This window comes from Ovis aries, chromosome 22 (genome assembly GCF_016772045.2).
Source record: "Ovis aries strain OAR_USU_Benz2616 breed Rambouillet chromosome 22, ARS-UI_Ramb_v3.0, whole genome shotgun sequence".
In the NCBI taxonomy this organism is placed as follows: domain Eukaryota; kingdom Metazoa; phylum Chordata; class Mammalia; order Artiodactyla; family Bovidae; genus Ovis; species Ovis aries.
The window spans coordinates 20,241,620-20,248,807 of NC_056075.1; the positions used below are offsets into that span (position 1 = coordinate 20,241,620).

The 7,188-nt window shown below is 40.4% G+C and overlaps 1 long non-coding RNA gene across 1 annotated transcript; it reads left to right on the forward strand.

Moving 5' to 3' along the window:
* The first annotated feature begins 80 nt into the window (after positions 1-80).
* Positions 81-3,586, forward strand: LOC132658410 (uncharacterized). Its single transcript, XR_009598038.1, has 2 exons — positions 81-253; positions 2,679-3,586. It is a non-coding gene; the product is annotated as an uncharacterized LOC132658410 (long non-coding RNA).
* The last annotated feature ends 3,602 nt before the right edge of the window (positions 3,587-7,188 follow it).

Consider the following 7,188-nt stretch of genomic DNA (forward strand, 5'->3'; position numbering starts at 1 on the left):
TATCGCTGAGGCCGTTGTTCCTTGGCCCTCCCGGGGCTGAGGGGAGGAGCCAAGCTGCGTAGCGAGGAGGCGGCCTCCTCGACCTTCAAGGGCCAAGAGGCCAGAGAGAGGTAGCTGACGGGAATTCTGAAGGACTGGCCTTCCGGTACCCGCGAAGCTGGTGTTCTCGTTGCCAGGCCCGGGAGTACGCACATTCCTGACCCAGCCTGGCCCGGCTCGGCTGGCAGCTAAATCCGGCCTCTGCGCACGGGACGTGAGTCCTCGGCCAGGACGTGCAGTTCTGGAGCCCTCGTGGACGACCTTGACCATCTCGATCGGCTGTTTTCCCCAGAGAGAAATATTAGTGGGCCTCCTGCCTTGGTTTCAGACAGGGGGCCATCCTACTAAAAGGAGAAGTGTCCAGGAATTCCTTTCTGCCACCCTTACAGTTTGAGATTTTTGCTCCCCTTGCCTTACTGAGAGCTTGGTCCTCAAGGACCTTCCGGATCCGGGCGCGGCCTCCCCCTCCAGCTTTTCTCCCACGCGGGCACTCAACCACATCTTGCTGTCGTCAGCTGGCCCGGACTCAAACTGTCTTCTTTTAGTCAGGCTGTTCTTTCCTCCCCAGCCCCTCTCTTCACCTGTTGACCTTCAAGATCCAGAGCAAATGCCTCTTCCATAAAGCTTTACTTTAACCCTCACTCCGCTTAAAATCCATCTCTCTTGCCTATGCTTCTGTATCTTGTTGGTAATATTTTAGAAAAAGCCCAGTTAAGAACCCAGCTCTGGAGGCAGACTACTTAGGTTTAGAGTCTAGCCCTACCACTTACCAACTCGGGCAAGTCTAGGCAAGTTATTTAACCTCTCAGTAAATGGAGACAATAGTACTTTCCGTAAGAGTTGTTGTGGGGATTATATGAGTTAATAAATATCAAGTGTTTAGTTGCACATAGTAAGCACTCACTAAATGTTGGCTATTGTCATCATTGCACATCTGCACACCCTTGGCTAGAGATCTTAGTATTAGTCTCCCTTAATTTCTTGCACTTAGTAAGTATTCAATAAATGGTGGGAGAACCTGTTCTTTTGGTTTTTCAGAAAAAAACACAATTCTTCAGCCTCGCTTCATTGGATAATATGACAAATCTCAAAATGACTCTTTCATTCAAAGTAACAAAGCCAGAAGACCTTTGTGCAACAGCTGCCAACCTTTGTATCATTTGCTTCTTTTCAGAAATTTAACCTCTAGTTTTAAAGGTCCACAGTGTTTCATTGACAGCGCTTTCCTTTAAGATTGCAAGTTCAACACTGAAGGTGAAATGACAATGAACTTTACGTGCTTCCCTAAGCAGAGGCAAAGGGCAACTGCTGAGTGGGATGTTCTATAGCCCAGCCTTCCCAAAGTTTGATTTAAAAGTATGGTCTTCACAGCACTGGCCAAAAATATCATGGTCACTATTTACGTCATTCACTGGGGGGAAAAACAACCCTAGGTTACCTCAACATTATCAGCTTAGCTAAGTCCAAATAAATATTGATTGGCAACCTAAACAACCCCATAACCAAATCAGTGCTGATGAGGGTAAAGTACCTTAAGCAGTTTTTCTTCATGTCTTCATAATATCTGTTCTGAGTTTTAGAAAAGGACAGTTACTGGGTGTTAGGGGAGGAGATTATGTATTATGTGGGATCCAAGTCTCAAGTTTTTTTGATTAAGTTCAGTACTCCTCTCTTGAGCCCTGCAAGCTGCCCCTCTAACTAAACTCCGTGTATTGAAGTAAACAAAATGCTTTCCAGGCCATCGCTAATTTTAACACTTAGAATGAATTTAAGATTGCCTCCCTGCCAATGGATAATTCAAAGGATTCTTGAGAAGCAAACATTGCCCAGACAAATAGGCAGCCAGGGTAAAGAGTCCAGGGAAAGGGCAGTGAGGGTCAGAAGGAAGACTGGCAGGTATTCCCCCTGCCTCCTGACTTCATTAGGATTATCTGTTCAAGGGACTGTCTGTACCTACAATCTCCCTTCTGCCTTTTTCTTTTTTCTTCAAAAGAATTGAAAGGGAAGAGGTGGGAACCATACAGCAACAACTTGATCAGGAATGAATCCCTTTAACAATATACTCACTTAGAAATCTGAAGCCTTCAGGGCTAAACAGCACTGCCGTATAGTGTAAGAGGCAGGCCAGGGCAGCAGTGGGCACTGCATGGATCTCTAAGTAAATCTATACCTGCTTATTACAGTTAATCTTGCTCCTGATGCCCAGATCTACACTTAGCAACAAGTCAAGGGACAGAGTAGTTTATCACACTCTGCACTCAAGCACAAAAGTGCTTTGGAATTATTGTGTTTGGGTGTATGCTGTCATAAAGGGTAGGATATTTAGAATCTGAGGTGTGTGCTAAACAATAAAAATCAGAGCTGTAAGAGGAGATCTGGTCAGTAGTCACCATGTGGCTAAATTGTGGCCGAGAAGATAAGTGTAGAGGCCCTAAGCTGATGCTGTCCTCCTACTGTATTGAGATTATATTGAGATTACTCTTGCTAAGAAAAGTGATCGCTTATCAACCACTCTCTTCAACTTAACTCGTTTGTTTCCTGGGTGTGTCTTGGTGGAACCATCTCCTTGCATCTCTCCCCTCACTTCTCTCCTCTCTCTCATATACTTTTTAAAGTATTTGTTTATTTGGCTGCTCCAGGTTGTAGCTGCAGCACACAGGATCTTCAGTGGCATTCGAACTCTGCATAGCAGCACATGGGATCTAGTTCCCTGACCAGGGATCAGACTGAGGACCCTGCATTGGAAGCTTGGAGTCCTAGCCACTGGACCACAGAGAAGTCCCTCCCTCCCTCTGTATGACTTCTCTTCCAACCTGCACACGTGGATTAGACCAAGTGAAGGTCTCTTGCTGTTTCCTGTTTCATAGAAGGGTGTGTCTAGTGAGGCCTGGGGTGGACATGGTCTAACATTAGTTCCTAAACTAGGCACCTACATGGGCAGAACTTTTTAAAAATCGCTGAGGCCCTTGTATAACAGAGATATCAACAAGACTGAAAAGTATGGCTGGGCTTTATCTACTTGTTAATGTAACTAAGTTCTTGAGCACCGTTTAAAAATTGTTGTGTTATATAATTTTTGTACTTTATTTAAAGGGGCAGTGTAGTATAATGGTTAAAAGCATGGCCTCTGGGACTAGATTTCCCCTGTATACTTCAGTTCCCTTACCTGTAACACAGAGATAATAATAATTCTACCACATGGGATTGCTGTGAGGATTAAATGATTTAATGTTATTAAACAATTGACTCTAAAATGCTTAGAATTATACTGGACACTTAGTAAGATCACCTTAGCAGAAAGCTAATGACAACACTCCAAATGAAAGGAGACCAAAAGATCACAGACCCTAAAGTCAGAATTAAATTTCCTCCCTTTGCTTTGTTTCTCCCTAAATGCACCGAAACACAGCCTCTTACCTCTAGAGCAATGTCTTAAGCTTCCCCCTGCCCAAGTTGTAATATCCTTTTTTTGTTGTTAGATCATGTCCTAAAGTCCTACGCTTTGGTACAAAATGAAGGTAAATAAAGAAATAATGATGGAAACAAATTCAATGTATTTTCCAAGAGCACATTTCTTTTTTGTTGTTGTTGTTGTTGTTCACATTTCTTTTAAACACCTCCTAAAGGGATAGTGTAAAACATTGTAATAGATTGTCTTCCTCTATCCCACATAGCTGGGTTGTGGTGGAGGTGGCAGGCAGATATCAAAGTGTATTGTGAATATTTCAACATCCTGCAGTAGAGGGCAGCACGGCCCTTCTTTTGCAAAATGTTGGGCGCTCATGAGAAAGAAAATGAAAAGCAAAGCTCTGACCGCTGTGTGTGTGTTTGTATTGGTGCTCAGTCACTCAGTCGTGTTTGCCTGTTTGCAACCCCACGGACTATATAGCCCGCCAGGCTCCTCTGCCCGTGAGATTCTCCAGGCAAGAATACTGGAGTGAGTTGCCATTTCCTCCTCCAGGGAATCCTCCAGACCCAGGGATTGAACCTGCAGCCCCTGCGGCTCCTGCATTAGCAGGCAGATTCTTTACCACTGAGCTACTTTTACCTAATACTTAAAAAACAAAAAATTAGAGTATTTCTCTTGTTTAGGTGATTATGTAGAAAGAATGTCAGAGCGTGTATTGCCCTGAAGTAACTGGTGAAAAACACAGGTTTTAGGATATGGGTTCTGTTCAGGATATGGGTTGTGTCTGGCAAAGATAAACAGTAGCTTGACCCTGGGCAATCAGATAGGGTTATTGTATGAAAAGACCTAAGGCTCTGCACTTTCTGGGTAGAAGTCAGTTCACTGAACCAGAAGGATGTGGTTTAAGAAAATGTGTGTAACTCATGTGGTCTTAGCCCTGAGAACTGCTTTTAAATTCGAATTCACTGACTTTATTCTGCTACCTGTGTTAGTTTTCATTTCTGTCACACCTGGGTCAGATCAGAATGATTTTAACTGTACCACATGTATTATGACCTTAAAGAATGATGTCAGACGTGATGGGTAAGGAATGTCTGTCATGGACTGCAGTTGGTCAAACAGCTGTGTATATACAGTGGTGAAACTGCAGACTTGCACGTTAGTCCTCATTCAATTGCAGTTTGATTTGAGTTTTTGCAGTAAATAGTAAGAAAAAAAGTATTCCTTACTTTATATTAAAAGTTACTTGAGGGACTTGCCTGGTGGTCCGGTGGTTGACTCCGAGCTTCCGATGCAGAGGACCCAGGTTTGATCCCTGGTAGCAGAATTAAGACACCGTATGCTGTGCAGCATAACCAATAAATAAATAAAAATTACTTTATATTCTTTGGCATGATGACAGTGAGGAGAGAATAATCCTAATTCTAACAAATACATAACCACAGTGTCCCTAGCACATTTGTATTCTGCTCTAACCCTCTAAACTTTCGGGCAATAAACCTTCAGTGCCAGCTTGAAAAAACCCCACTAGGAGTAAGAACTGGAAAACATTGGATCTAGTTCCCAGCTCTGCCATGTGAACTCGGAAAAATTACAACTTCTGAGCCTTTGTTTCCTCATCTGTTAAATGGAGATAATGCCTCCTAGATCTGGTAAAAGGGTTAGTTTGGAAAATATATGTTAAAGTGCTTTGAAAGCCATTTAAGTACCTAACATTTCTATCACCGTAGTCAGATTTCTGCTTTTTTAAAACTCCCATAAGAATTTGTGTCTCTCTTCTCATTTGGTATCATCACACTGCCTGAGACTGTACATTTTCATGCATACTCAACTATTTTCTCCAACTTGATTGCTTGTTAGTTCCTTGAGGACTGAAATCATATTTCCTGGTATCTTCCACCACAACAAGATATTTGATACATAATAGGTAGTCAAATACTAGTTGATTGATTAAAAACATACACTATAATACAGAATTAACTCTTTAATTATGGTAAAAAACAAAATAACGTACAACTGACCATCTTATCCATTTTAAAATGTTTAATACAGTCGATTTAGCTACATGCACATTGTGTGGGACAGATTCAATAACTTTTTCACCCAGAATTAATTCTTAATAACCATCTTCCACATCATCTGCTTTCCAAAGCACGTCTTTGTTGATTGGGCAAAAACAGGAAAAAATACAGGACTTTCACTCTGTGGACAAGGATGTAAAGAACAAGGTAATCAGAAGACTTCTACTCTGTTTTAATCTCTTATTCCCTTCATAGAGGTTCTGCCCTGGTCTCTCCCCAACCATTTTCTCAGCCATTTTCTATAAACATGGGAATATATGCAAGAAACAAGAGGCGCCTCTATAAAATGCTTTCACAAGTCATTTATGTCTAGCACATAATTAAACATTTATATGAAGGAAACTCACCACGTTAAAACAAACTCACTTTACTATTATTTGATTTCCAAATATGTGACGTCTGCTAATGACTGAAAACTAAGTTCTATTGTTAATCATTATTGCTTTCACAACAGCAATTTTTTGAGATTTAGATATTTTAAACTACGAACAAAATAGTGAAGATAGTGGAGATTTTTGAAACAGTACTGGGGTGGAATAGACTCTCCCAATCATGACATAATCTCAGAAGCCCTAAAGAAAAAATTGATGATAGATACCATAAATTAAAATATGATGACTTGGAAAAAATACTTGCAGCCTGCTTATCAGTCACATGTGTTAGCTACTCAGAGCTTCAATGTATCAATATAAAAATGAATTGAGGATATAGAGAAATTCCAAGAATCCATACAAATAGCCAATAAATGGACAAAAAGTCATTCTCATTATAAAACTGAAACCACACCAATTTATCCATTATTGCCTATGAGCCTGACAAAAATATTTATAAATATTGTCAAATCATGTTGTTGAGAGTACAGGGGTGTAGGCATTTTTGTGCACTATTGGTGAGAGTGTCAATAGATAAAAACCTCTTATTAGGATGCATTTTGGCAATATCAGTCAAAATTAAAATGCATATACCATTTCACCGAGCAATTTCTCCTCTTAGGAATCTATCCTAAAGACTTCTATATCAGTTTACAAAGATAGATAGGCATAGAGATATACAACTATGCTTACAGCATTGCTTCAATAGAAAAATGACATACTTTCCAACAAATATATTATTTTATAACCTAAAAAGATCAAGTTTTTGTTGAAAAATAACAGATTTGAAAGTGATTTCACAAGAATACGAAATTAAGACAGTCTCTAACAATGATAATTAAGTAGAACAGACACGCCAAAAAAAATAGTTCTACAAAGCTCTAGGAATGTAGTAATTTAAAACTTCAGACGTTATAAGAATGTTTTAATAGAGATTAGTGAGATACACTACAATTTAGAGCTGATCTGGAAATTGAGGGCACTATTGAAAATCATTTGTTAGTAGAATAATAATTTTTTAAAACATAAATCCGAAGATGCTGTGCCTCAGAACCGAAAACAGCCCCTGACATCTAGTGGACACTCAGTAAGTACTGGCTGAAGGAATGAGGAAGGATGGTGTCGCCATCAGAATTGTCATAAAAACTGACGCAAAACTGCTACAGATTGGTGCTTGATATATCTCAAGTGTTCAGTAGATACTAGTTCACAACTTTCCCAGGAGCCTGTTGGTGCTTGATACCTGCTTGGCACATTACAGGAGTTTGTTTATTTAAAATCATGTGCA